The sequence below is a fragment of the Eptesicus fuscus genome, chromosome 4 (assembly GCF_027574615.1).
Source record: "Eptesicus fuscus isolate TK198812 chromosome 4, DD_ASM_mEF_20220401, whole genome shotgun sequence".
Lineage (NCBI taxonomy): Eukaryota > Metazoa > Chordata > Mammalia > Chiroptera > Vespertilionidae > Eptesicus > Eptesicus fuscus.
Window position 1 is genome coordinate 36,911,671 of NC_072476.1, and position 14,265 is coordinate 36,925,935.

A 14,265-nucleotide genomic window follows, 5' to 3' on the forward strand; every position below is an offset into this window, starting at 1 on the left:
TATATACATAATACATATCCTATATAATAGAAGCCTAATATGTAAATCAACTGAACGGCAAATGACCGGTAGAATGACCAGTTGCTGTAACATGTACTGACCACCAGGGGGCAGATGCTCAACACAGGAGCTGCCCCCATTCTGCAGGCCCCAGGCCAGCCAAGACAGGTGCCAGTGGGCCCCCCCCCCCCATTGCCCTGCTGGTCGCCCTGCAGATCAGCCCTGATCGCCAGCCAGGCCTAGGGACCCTACCCATGCACAAATTTCGTGCACTGGTCCTCTAGTTATATATAAAATATACATTTAATTATTCAGAGTAACTGGCTATTATTCTCTCTTCCTAATCTTTACCCTCTTATGTGGAATAAACTCACTATTCAAAGCCCATGTTCAAATGAGATTTCTTAAATACATCTAGGAAAGAAAACAATCAGGAAAGTATAAACTAACTTAATTTGAAAGGATATTTCTTGATAAAATATTTATAAAGTGTGTAACTTCCTACCCAAGAGAGTTAGATCTGTATAGGGCGTATATCTAAACTTTTCTGAGTCTGCATCTGAATGTTTTCCTTGATAGTATACAGCCTCCCAGATGTCCACATAGTGTCAACTCCTAGCCCAAATTACAAGAATATGTTATTATTTTAAAAGGTAACAAGAAAGTGCTCAAGCTAATTTAAAACCTACAGCAACATAATAAAAAAAATAGTGTTGGGCATTTTGTTTCCTCCTAAATAGTAAGCCTGCCAGTTTTAACTCTACTGCCTTGTGGTTCCCTGGGAGGAGGCCCTGCCTCATGGTTAACATCACAGCTGTGAAATCGAAGCCGTGGGGTTTCATCCTAGGAGTGAGTTTTTGAGGGTGTTTGGTGGGGTTTTACCAACACTGGATGTTTATAAATTCCTTAGGCAGTTTTAAAGTTTGATAACTTGTACCTCATAGAAGCAGCTGTAAACATCTCATGCACACCTGATTCGTGGAGCGTTTAACACCACCCAACTCAAATATGTGGTCTTTAGCACAACCACCCTCTTCCTAGAGTCTAGGGAATGCATTATTCATTTTGACTTTCTAAGCCGTTGAAAGCATTCTCCATTTGGTGCTGAGTGATTTCATGAACCGCCTCTATGAGAACAATCCTACAATCCTAAAAACTGCCTCTCTGAGCACAATCCTAAATTTATGCGAAGTGTGTGGTGTGGATGAGGAGGCAGGTTTACATAGGTCCTGCAAAGAAAAAAAAAAAAAAAAAAAGGTCTGAAAGGATCAGGTGTAATAGAAGGTAGCCAGGTAATTTGTCCAGGTTTGCTGATACATTTTCTTAAAAAGACATACATTTTCTTAACCATTTGAGTTAAAATTATTCAGGAAGATAGTACAATGAAAAATAATGGAATTGTCATTATTTAGGGGAAAATTTAATAATATCTCAAAGTAACTCCATATAAACCATGTGTATATTTTATACAAGTGGATCAATAACTCATACTTTCCTGAGAGCAGATATTGAATAAAATGAACATCACTATTAAAAACCTTCCATTACTAAAATTTCAAATTATCTATAATAATCCTATATAATAAAAGGCTAATATGCAAATTGTCCCCTTGACTGAGAGTTCTACCAGGAGTTCAACCAGGGAGCGGGGCCGACCGGCCAACTGCCAGAGGCCCCTCCCCTGGCTGGCCCTGCCCCCAGTCAGCTCCCCACCCCAATTGGGGGCAGGGCCAGCCAGGCAACTGCCCGCAGCCCCTTCCCCGGGCCAGCCGGATCCCACCTGTGCACGAATTTGTGAACTGGGCTTCTAGTAAAAGCATAATATGCTAATTAGATTGGACAGCCGAATGACCTTCTGGACATCATTCTGGATGTCCTTCCAGATGAAGCGGCGGCAGTGGGGGCTGAGGCAGAGGTGATTAGGGGCGATCAGGCAGACAGGCGAGCAGTTAGGGGCAATCAGGCAGGCAGGTAGAGGGGTTAGGGGTGATGATGCAGGCAGGCAGAGTGGTTAGGGGCGATCATGCAGGCAGGCAGGTGAGCAGTTAGGAGCCAGTAATCCCGGATTGCAAGAGGGATGTCCAGCTGCCGGTTTAGGCCTGATCATTGGGCCTAAACCAGCAGTCAGACATCCCCCGAGGGGTCCCAGATTGCAAGAGGGTGCAGGCTGGGCTGAGGGACCCCCCTCCTGTGCATGAATTTCATGCACCAGACCTCTAGTATTTTATATATATATATGTATATATATATATATGTATATATATGTATGTGTGTGTGTATATATATATATATATATATATATATAAAATACATATATATGTAAAATCATATATATGTAATTTCTTTAAACATGTACACACATTTCACATTGCTGCATAGGTCTGCTAAATGTATTTTTCTGTCTTCCAAGGCACATGCATTTTTTAAATTAATAAATCATTAAACAAGTAGAGTGACTGGTATGCTGACTGTATTAATAGAAGGGAACTGCTTCACTTTCAGAAAGTATATCACCTTTCATACAGTCCTTTTCCTGGAAATTTCTGGTTAAACTAGGGGATGGAGAACATCCCACAGTCTGGACATATGTCCTGTCCAGGAATTAAATTGTGACTTCCTGGTTCATGGGCCAATGCTCAACCACTGAGCCACCCTGGCTGGGAAGAATAGTTCTAGTTTTAATATGGTAGTCAGTTGTAATGGTAAGGGGGAGTGATGAGACTAATACTTTGCTTTCTGTCCCATAGTTCTTTGAAGTTATTTATTTATTTATTTTTTACCAACTTTATTATTTTTGCCAGGAATTTTAGATTAGCTGTAATACAATTTTACCACACCTTTAAACATTGATTTAATTGACATATAACATTATTAGTTTCAGTTGTACAACATAATAATTCGATATTTGTATATATTGTGAAATGGTCACCACAGAAAGTCTAGCTAACATCCTCATTAAACCTTTTTGTGGCTTTAAAAATGAAAACGTAAGTTATATTGAGTGCTTTGCATTAGGATTGCCATTGTTGATGAACATTTGGGAGGAACATGATTTAGAAGAAAGAGATCAGCCTCACAGAAAGATCTAGGTTTTGGGCCTGCCAACATTCCTCAGCACCGTTTGGCTCCGGAGCAAATGTATACAATTCTGTGTCGTAGTTTCTTAATCTGAAAAGTTAGTGGTTAAGATTAGAAGCACCCAGTACACTAGATGGTATGACTGGTAAACAGTAGGCTACAATGCTGATTACAGGCAGATTTGTGCTGAACTTCCACACAGAATACCCAAAAGCCTGTGAATTGCACTATGAAGTGAAGCTTGAAAGTCTACAGTAACATAAATCTGTGGCTCACAGGATAACGTTGTGTTCGACAGTAGTTCTTTGGTTTTGCTTATAACAGAAAATAATCGATTTTTTTTGGTAAGCCTTGGAATATAGCCTGATGCTAAAATTAGTAGTTATCTTGACTGATCAGCATGGATATTCTGTGGCCTTTTTAAAAGAAGACTACTGCTCACTTAGATTACTTATATATACACAAAATGAGGTCACATTTTATGACTTGAAAGAAGGGCTTTGTTTAGCTGAAATGATTGAGCAGAACTTGCAACACTGCCGTTCTCAAATGCTATGTTTTCTTTTGGGTAGAGAATTCGGAGAATTTCTCTGTATGTAGAAATTAGGACATATTGTGGCATTTTTTTTCTTAAAAGCAGTTCAGAGGTCTATCTCCATTTTAGGTTACCCCAAATTTCTACTTAAGACCTATGAATTGTGATAGAGATCAGACTTTTCCATAGGCATCAGGTTGTCATTCACAATTAAACAAAATGCCGGAGGTTTTCCAGTTGGACATATGACAATGCATCAGTGATAAAAACATGGAGGGATGAGGACACATATGTAACACCTTAATCAATAAAGAAATTAAAAAAAAAAGAAAATGCAAAAAAAAACCCAAAAAAACAAAAAACAACAACATGGTTGTCAAGTGAAACAACACCAGAGAGTGGCATCTGCGTTTGCTCAGAGCCTCATGTGGTTGTGGCCTGTACTTTTCTCTAAATCTTGAGCTTCAAAGAAGCTGAAAATTCTTTTTTGTATCAGTTTTTCCTGATTGATTTTGTTAAACAAAACTAATGTGCAGTTGTTGAGAATGAACATAGAAAGGAGCATCGGAAACATGTGGCATTTGTCTAATTTCCAGGACAATAGGGTAACACCTCTGAAAAGAAAACTGATTCAGAATATGATATGCAACATATGCTACAGTAAACCTTGGAGACTGAATTCATCTCGAGCATGAAATGTTAGAATCTCTGAGAGTATTCACTAGAAATCCAGGAACACTGTCTGGTTCTGACACATTTCTTCTTCTTTCAATAAAATCCAGATCTGGGCTGGTGCTAGCGTTAAGCCCCGGGGCAGCTAGAATGAAGCTGACATCGGTGAAATTCCACTATTTATCATATAAACTACGTGGGTAACTTAAGTACTCTACCCCCAACATTTTGACACATGCAATTATTTTGCTTTTAAGAGACAGCATTTGTTTATTTGAAAAGGTTATTGCTAAAAGTACCATCTTCGGGTAAATGTAGTCAGATTTGTATTTCACGGCTATACTTTTATAAATCAGTTGGAAAATAGCTAAGAACTGATGTATGGTTGACAGCTAGTTTTAGTGGTATTCAGAATTTCTGCAAGGATACTTTGACATGTTCCCTTGAGTCTTCACAGCTCATGAAAACTCCAAATAGCATTCAAGACAAGAGGGGAAAAAAAACTTTAACAGTATGTTCAAACCTCAGTGAATTTTATTTTGCTCCAGATTTTCCAAACTAGCTTCAGTTTGGAACTATTTTTTTTCAGTTGTTTAAACAATTATTGCAGTGTTTTGATGTGTCCAGTGAATAATAAAAGGCCCACTAGGTGCTTGCTTAATTCAGACATGAAAATGCCCAGGTCGAAGCGCTGCACCTGTGGATAATGCGCATTTGTATGTGTCTGTGTTTCTGTTGGTTAAGACCATGGGTTCTGAGTCCGACTGCTTGTCTTCCAGATGGGCTCTGTGGGGAATGTTACACAGGTTACTGAACTTCTTTTATTTTTGACTTCCTTGTCGGTATAAATATGGATGCTAATAGTACCTATTGCATGGGAGTTATGAGGATGAAATAAATTAATACATTTAAAGAATTTAGAAATGCTTGGCTAATAGAGGATCTGTAATAAACATTAACTTCTATATATACATATATATGGTATATGTGTGTGCATACATGTGTGTGTAAGTAATATGTAGTAGACATAGACGTTGATAAGCCTAAGATATATTTAATGTTCCTTCTTATATCTTACCCCTGCTCCCAACATCCTATATAATAAAGAGGTAATATGCAAATTGACCCTCATGCTCTCACATCACAAGATGGCCGCCCCCACGTTGTCACAAGATGACCATCCCCATGTCGTCACAAGATGGCCACCACAAGATGGCTGCCCCCATGTTATCACAAGATTGCCGCCCTCATGTCATCACAAGATGGCTGCCACAAAGATGGCCACCCCCACATTGTCACAAGATGGCCTGCAGGGGAGGGCAGTTGGGAGTGACCAGCCCTGCAGGGGCGGGCAGTTGGGAGTGATCAGGCTGGCAGGGGAGCAGTTAGGTGTCAATCATGCTGGCAGGGGAGTGGTCAGGGGCAATCAGGCAGCCAGGCAGGCAAGTGGTTAGGAGCCAGCATTCCCTCCGGGATTAGGCCTAAACTGGCAGTCAGACATCCCCTGAGGGGTCCCAGATTGGAGAGGGTGCAGGCTGGGCTGAGGGAAACCCTTTCCCCCCTGCCCCCCCCCCCCCCCCCCCCCAGTGCACAACATGCACCGGGCCTCTAGTTGTTATATAAATGTTATTGTAGAACCAAATATGTGTTGAGTATCTCATAAGCTAGAATCCTTACCAAAAGAAATATATGTTACTGAATGCTTTAAAACTTGTTGACTATCCCTTTTCTCTCATTTTATCCTCAAATATTTTCTAAGTGTAGAGAGTATTTAACCTGCAGGAATAATCCATTGGGAATCCTCCAGGTGTGTTTATGTAATTGATGGAGTGTGGGCATTCCCATGAGTCTGTTCCTTATGGACATTAGGGTGAGCAGACAACACAGCAAAGGATGAACATGACATCTTTGTTCTTTCTCCTTGTGTGTTTTTTTCCTACTGATAAGTTTTGCTTCTTCAGTGTTCTTTGGTGACTTCAATAAACCATTCTTTCCCATGCCAAGTGGTTTACCACCATTTCTCTAAGGTTCTTGTCTTTCTGTTTGCCAGCTGGGGTTTGGCTTGGTGCATGGTTACAGACGTGGCGTGGCTGAAGGGAAGACAGGATCAGTGCAGGAAAGTCCGGGAGCTCTTTCCTCACGAGGATGAAAAATTTCCTAGACATTTCCCCCCAAACCTTAAGATCAACTCTTCTTAATTGAGAGTGTGTGTTTCACTTCCCTTTCCTCTGTGAGTGGGCCATGTCTTCTCTTCCTGTTTTACGTTTTTCTTTTCTTAAATACATTTTTATTGATTTTAGAGAGGAAGGGACAGGGGGGGGGGAGGGAGTGAGAGAGAGAGGGAGAGAGAGAGATTGAGATTGAAACATCAAATGATGAGAGAGAATCATTGATTGGCTGCCTCCTGCAGGCCACCCACTGGGGATCAAGCCCACAACCTGGGCATGTGCCCTGACCGGGAATAGAACCATGACCTCCTGGTTCATAGGTCGACGCTTAACCATTGAGCCATCATTATCTCTGCTTGAAGTTACCTCACACACACCCGGCCAGAGAAGGCATATGAGGGACAGAGATAGTCCCCTCTTATGGGAAAGGCTCCCATCTAAGAGAGGAGTCTCAAGTGCACCACAAATGCTATTTCTCACGTTTGGGGCACTTGTCAGGTATGTCATTTTAGGTTTAGTTGTGGTGTCACCAACAACAGTAGCCAGCTCCTCTTCAGAAATGCTGAGCCAGTCACCACCCGAGTGGCTAGGCAAGTTCATTACTTAGTGAGTCTACAGGGTCATTGGTCCTGAACCTTGTCTCTTTAGGTCCATTCCTTTGTCGCCATCTGTAATCACCAAGGCTGGGCAGTAGTTTGTAGTATGTTCTTTTTCACACACGACTGTCAAATCTCTGATAAATTTACAATTCCTTATTCTTGGGGATTAAGCAATGAGAATGTGTCAATTTCCCCGACGTTGGAAAGGATAACTTTCTCAACTCTATTCCTGATAGGCATAATGCTGGTAACACAAAGATAATATTAAACTCCTAACAACAGCACTAGCTACCATTGTTGAGGGTCTGCTTTGTGCCAGACAACATTACAAGTGTTCTATGTGTCATACATGGTTTGAGCCACACAACAGCCCTGCAAGATAGGTCTTATTTCTCCCCCTTTCCCATAGGTAGGCTCAATTGATATACTGCTAAGGAGAGAGGTAAAATCTCCCGGTGACTAATCCCTCCTTCCCCCCTGCTCAGAAGCTGAGCTGCTGAGATCTCCCAGTGCATTTTAAATGTCTAGTACATTTTATGTGTGTGTGGGGGGACTTGCTTGTTGATGGAGATGCCAGAGGAAGTGTGAGATAGCATGCGACTTTCTGCCTCTCAGCTGGCTTGGTCATCTGTGAGTGTGCAGTCCAGGAGGGGCACCGGAGGGGGGTTGCCAGGCAAGCCAATGGGACTCCTTGTATCTCCTCAGTCTGCTCATCAGAGTGCAATTAGTACAGAAAATGTACAGAACAGAATAGCTAGCAAGTGTGGAATTCTATGGCATTAAATACATTCGCAATATCGTGTAGCCATCCTATACCACAGAATTTTTCATAATCTTTTCCCATTAAATAATAACACCCCATTTCCAATCTCTCCAGCTCTTGGTAACCTCTATTCTAATGTCCGACTGAATTTTCCTATTTATGCAAGGTATCTCATATAAGTGAAATCACAGAACATTCTCCTTTTGTGTCTGGCTTATTTCACTAAGCTTAATGTTTTCAAGGTCCCTCCATATTCTAGCATATATCAAAATTTCTTTCCTTTTAAAAATATATTTTTATTGATTTCAGAGAGGAAGGGAGAGGGAGAGAGAAATAGAAACATCAATGATGAGAGAGAATCATCGATCAGCTGTCTCTTGCACGTCCCCTACTAGGGATTGAGCCTGCAACCGGGTATGTGCCCTGACTGGGAATTCATAGGTCGATACTCAACCACTGAGCCACACTGTCTGGGCCAAAATTTCTTTCCTTTTTATGGCTGAATATTCCATTATATGCATACATCACATTTTGTTGATCTGTTCATCTGTTGATGGTCTCCTGGTTAGACTTTGGGAGACAATCCTCAGATGATTTCCCTTCCCAGTTTCTCAGGAACTCTCATGCCACACCTAGCACACCCAGGGTTCTGTTTTGCAAGAGTATATAGTGCTTTATAGTGTCCTAGTTCGAGCTGCCAAAGCAAAATACCACACTCTGGGTGGTTTATAAACAATGGAAATTGATTTCTCACAATTCTGGAGGCCGGAAGTCTGAGATCAAGGTGCCAGCATGGTCCCATTCTGGCGAGGGCTCTTTTTTGGGTTGTAGACGGCCAACTTCTTGTTGTGTCCTCACAAGGTGGAGAGCAGAGAGGAAGCAAGCTCTCTTGCATCTCTTCTTATAAGGGCATTATCCCAGTAATGAGGGCTCCACCTTCATGTGATTATATTCCAAAGGACCACCTCCTAACACCATCACATTGGGCGCTAGGATTTCAACATATTAAATTTGGGGAGTTACAAATATTTAGTCCATAGCAATGGGGTTCCAATGTATTCAGGATGGAGCATATAAAGATTCCAGTTTGAACTCAGTTTCTACCAAATACTTATTGAGCCCTAAGTAGATATGTCTTATTGTATTTGACAGTAGGGGATGTCCATAAGCAGTTAATGAGTACATTGCCTGTCTTCTGGGGAAACTTGCCACAGGCCCACATGCACACTGAGACTGCTTCATGCTCCCAATCACCATCCCTGCTATGAACACATACACTCTTCTGTTGCTCCCAGCCTCGTTCCCAAACAGTTCAGTAACCATGGAAATATGCAGTCAAATGAGTTATAGAGAAGACATTGATGGGAAGTATGAGGAGGGCAAGATGGCTGTTCTTTTGAGTGGTTAGGCATGCATGCCTTTGAGAAGAAAGAGAATTTGAACCAGATCATAGCAGGTGGGTATGATTTGTGTAGGCATAAAGGAGTGGGGGTAAGGGTACATCAGAACAAAGAAACTACTTGAGCAAAGTCTGAGAGTCCAGAATTGGGGCAGCGAGAGAGTGGTGGGATTCCTTGGAGAGGTTTCTGTTGAAGAACAGAAATGGGAGGTGTAGTAGGGAGGGAGGAACAGACTGTGCAAAGCTTTCAATTTTGGGCTGAGGAAGTTTATCTGTGATAGGTGGGGAGCTTTGGGACAGATGTGACAAACCTGTCAATCAATAAATTGCATTTATTAAGGGGCTCCAATGTGAGAGGGGCAGTATTGGGTTGGGCACTGGGGTAGATAGATGAAAGTGTCACCCAGGATGGCACCTGGTGACCATTTAAGTTTGGGGGATAGGGGAGAGAAGCTAGAAAAGAAGGCAGAAAATAAAGATCTAAGGGGAGATGAGTCAAGAGTGTGATCCCAAAAACTAGAAGTGGGAGACTTCAGGAGAGCTTGGGTATCAGTGTTAGAAGTTGCACTAAGATCCTAACAGGGAAGGATGAGGCTTCTGTGATTGGGTTTGACACGCGGAAGGATGGTATTGGTAGGCAGAGCCGCAGTGGAGCAGGGTAGAGGGAGCAGAAGCCAGTATGCAATGGGTTGAAGAGTAGATGGGAGTTGAGGATGTGAACTTGCTGAGTGAAGACCATGTCCTCCAAACATATGATGGTGAAGGAAGAGAGGTAAGTACAATGGTAGCTGGAGAGGACAATATGCTTAAGAGAATAGACTATTTTGTTGTTAGAAGAAAAGGAAACCAAAGCGTGCTTTACAGTAGTGGGATAGAACTAGAGGAGAGGCACAGTTTAAAAAGAAAAGTAACCAATGGAACAAGCTGTTTTATACACGGTGGTTTAGGAAGCTGGATCTGGCAATGGAATGCAGACGAGACTGCAGTTTGGAAGTGAGCAGGGGCCAGGAGACCATTCGGGGAGATGTTGAAGGTAGCAGGATGTCAGAGAACCACAGCCTGGACAGATATCAAACAAAGGGGTAAAGGTCGTTATCGATGAACCTCCAGGAAAGAAAGAACAGGGTTTGGTATGAATTAAAGATGGATGAGTAAATAACATGCCAGAGGTCCCCAGGTTTCGCTTGGGTGATCTGGTACATTTAACATACGGGGGCCACCTCTGCCACACTCCCTAACACAGTCCAGGCTCATTATGACAGCCTTGTCGGGGCCTCTGACAGCGACCCCAAAGAAACACCAGACTTTTGTTTTTCTTTGAACTGTGTCCTTTTGCATTAGGATCAGTCTTATGTGATCTTCCAAAACTACTTGCTCTGATTACTGTGTATGTCCTCTGTCTCTTTCTTCCCACGAGTGTGCGGCCACTGAAAGTAGGCTGAATCATTAGGGGACGAAAGAGACACAAAGGCCACATCCACAGAGTCCACGTGGCCTGTCTGGAGAACAGCCCTGAGCCACTGCACAGGGCATCTGTTCACACAATCACTTTGCTGTCAAAGCTGCATTTTTGTTTCCTTCCTTTTGCTTCTGCTTCTAACTTATTTTTAGAGCATTTTAGTGACCTTGAACATGAAATGACATGGCGTTGCCACTTTTTAAGGGAAATGTGTTTAAGGTGGGCTGGTTCATGAAAGAGAATCATCAGTCAGAGTTCCCCAAGGGCTTAACCTTCATCTGCTTTTCAAAGAGAAAAGCTGCTTCCTTCCACTCACACGGAAAGCTCAGCTCCCTCTCCTCTTCCAGGGTTTTCCTGTATCACAGTCTCTCTCTCTCTCTCTCTCTCTCTCTCTCTCTCTCTCTCTCTCTCTCTTCATTTCTCTCTCTGCGTTTGTTTTTTTTTGCCACCTCACTAATTTCTATCGTTGTATATTGTAAAAAAGAGCAAAAATGTTGAAAATTGTGTACACAAAATACAAACTCAACTTTTGCTCACAAGTTTCGTCTGTGTTTTGGAAATCTTAGTTTCTATAGCATAATGTGAATGTTAGATGTAAGTTTGATGGCAGTAGTAATTTTTCTCCTTTCTGTAAGTCAAAGAGGGAGTTTAGGAGAAAAGAATCATGCAGTTATGTTTTCTGATGACAGAGCCATGCGAATCTCCTTTTCCTCTGTCCCTTGCTCCCCAGCCACCCTGGGAGTCATTCAAGCTCTCAAGAAAGGAAATGAGACAAGATTTTTGGTGTGACTGGATTAAGGACAGTGCAGATGGGAAGCTGGCAAGGTTGGAGAAGAAGAGAGAAGGAAGCTGAATGCCTGGAGTCAGAGCTGGGATACCCACATGGTACCCAGAATGGGCTGCGGCAGAGACCACAGTCAGGGATGGGCATGGTTGAGTGCCCAGGAGCTGAGCAGTGTTGTAGAAGACCAGTTTTAGTTGGTGGTCAGTCTTCATGTGAGTGGAAACTTTGCTCTGCTTGGTCCAGGTCATCTCATTTGCAGCCAGTCCAGAAGTAATTTAGGGGCTTGACTTGGGCTTCTAAATTGAGCTCACCTGTTCTTTGGATGCCCAATGAAGATGCTTTCTAGTAGTGTCCTGGGAACAACTATTGGACCCCATGTGAGCCCTGCATCCCTTGTGTGGGAGTAGAAAGGGGCTTCAGATCCTGTAGTTAGAGGGTGGATTATGTAGGTCCATGTCTATGGGAGCAGATACCTCTGTTACATATGGAATACACATAAAAGTGCAGAACTTTACCATGCTGGACCTACTCCTGCAATGTCCTTTTTTTTTGTTTTGTTCTGGATAAATTTTATCCAGAAGAAGGGGGCTCTCCTTTTTGGCAGAATTATCATTCCTTTCTCCCTGTTTCTACCTTTGCTTATTCTTCCCTTGATAATTATACACACATGCACACATGCACATATTATCCCTGATATATATTTTTTTATTATTCCTCACCCGAGGATATTTTTTCCATTGATATTTAGAGAGAGTGTAAGGGAGGGGGAGAGACACAGGACAAATATCAATGTGTGGAAGACACATTGTTGGTTGCACCCTGACCTGGGTCGGGGATTGAGTCTGTAACCAAGGTATGTGCTCTAGGCTGGGATCAAACCTGGGACCCTTCAGTCTGTGGATTGATGCTCTAACCATTGAGAAAACTGGCTAGGGCCTGATACATTTTTTTAAAAAAAGAGGGGACTATATTCTTGTTTGCTAAAAGAAAGTACCCAAACTATTTATATAAAAAACATGTTTTTGGTAAATTGACATACATAGAACTCTCTCTTTTAAGTACTTATTTCAATACTAGAGACCCGGTGCATGGATTCATGCACTGGTGGGGTCCCTTGGCCTGGCCTGTGGAGATCAGGCTGAAACCGACTCTCCAACATCTCCCAAGGAGTCCTGGATTGCAAGAGGGGGGTTCTCGGGTGATGCACCCCGGAGTCAGGCTCCCTCCTCTCTGGTTCCAGGTGTGTCACCCAAGAACCGAAGCTGCCAAGTCATCACAGCTGGAGCCAGAGCTGGGGTACCCACATGGTACCCAGAATGGGCTGCAGCAGAGACCACAGTCAGGGATGGGCATGGTTGAGTGCTCAGGAGCTGAGCAGTGTTGAGCATCTGCCCCCTGGTGGTCAGTGTGCATCATAGCTACCGGTTGGATAGTCAAACGGTTGGCTGGTTGGCCAGTTGGCTGGTTGCTTAGGCTTTTATATATATAGATTTTCTCACTGTGGAAGCAGTCACATGAAGAAAGCTGGGGCATACCAAATGAGGGCTCCTTACTTGTGTTTCATAGTTCAGATATGTTAATATCTAAATATAATAACTTTTGAAGATACTTGATTTAATGAAATAAATTATCCTTGTTCCCATAGTTTAGCACATAAAGATGCTCTATCTAAAATTGATATAAAATTGCTCTCTATTAGTATGTCTGGGAGACTTGCATGTTTGAAGAAATGTGGCCAGACAATAAAGGCAGCTCTTATTGAGAGGATGGAATTCAATAATTTTGAAAGATGTAAAAAAAAGTTTGGAAAATTTGTAGCTAGATTTTCATGTTGATTTTAAGTGAAAGTTGAAATTAATTTTCTATTATTATAAAATTTTGAGTAGGGGACATTAGAAGAGAATAATAAAAAAACAGAGTTGATTCTTCAGAAAATTTCTTCTTCCCTTTGAAATTCCAAGCAATTTCTTTCCAAAGCACTAAGTACTAGCTTCTTTTAAAATAAATTCTTTTCCAACAGCAAGTGCCAAATGATTCAGCAAAAGTTATTTTTTCAAGAATATAATCATGGGTAATTCTCACCACGAGGGAAGTTGGGAAAGTGTGTACTGTCTCAGTATATACAGTATATCACAAGAATAACCATGATAAAAAAATAACACAAAGCATCCAAAGAACACAAACTATAAGACCATGAGTAAATATGTTAATTTATTTTATGTTGCTGGCATGCGGGTCATGGGGCTGCTGTGATTGACAGTTATTGTGAGATATCACTAAAATTCATTATCTGTGGGCTGTTTCCTGTACTAGAGATAGATTTACTGTGAGCTGATCCTGGATAGGCAGGCATGTGGGGAAAATGTAGCTGCAATTTAGAAAGGGAAATGGCCTGAGATGATAGCCCAGCTGGAAGTAAGGGTTTTCCTGTGTTGAAGAGCAGTGCAGTTAAAAGGATTTAGTCATTGGCCTCAAGATTTCTTCTGCTGCAGTGAATTAAATGGGAGGGATGATGGAACACTCCTAGTCCCCTGAATCAAGTAGGTTGGAATTGTAAGGTGATTCAAGACCAAGTGTTCAGGGTAGAAATGCAGTGGTGGGAGCCTTGAGTCAGGAACCATGGGAAAAGGGCAGATAGGAACTACTAGAACATTTGCTTCTGTCAGCTGCCCGTCTTGTAGTTCTAGGATATTTTCCTGGGGTGCTGAACCTAGACTTGACATCTAGGTTCTTAGTATTAAAGCTATTGCATTTGGTAGACAATTCTAAAAATTGTTGTTAATTACACCTATATTACAGGTTAAAATT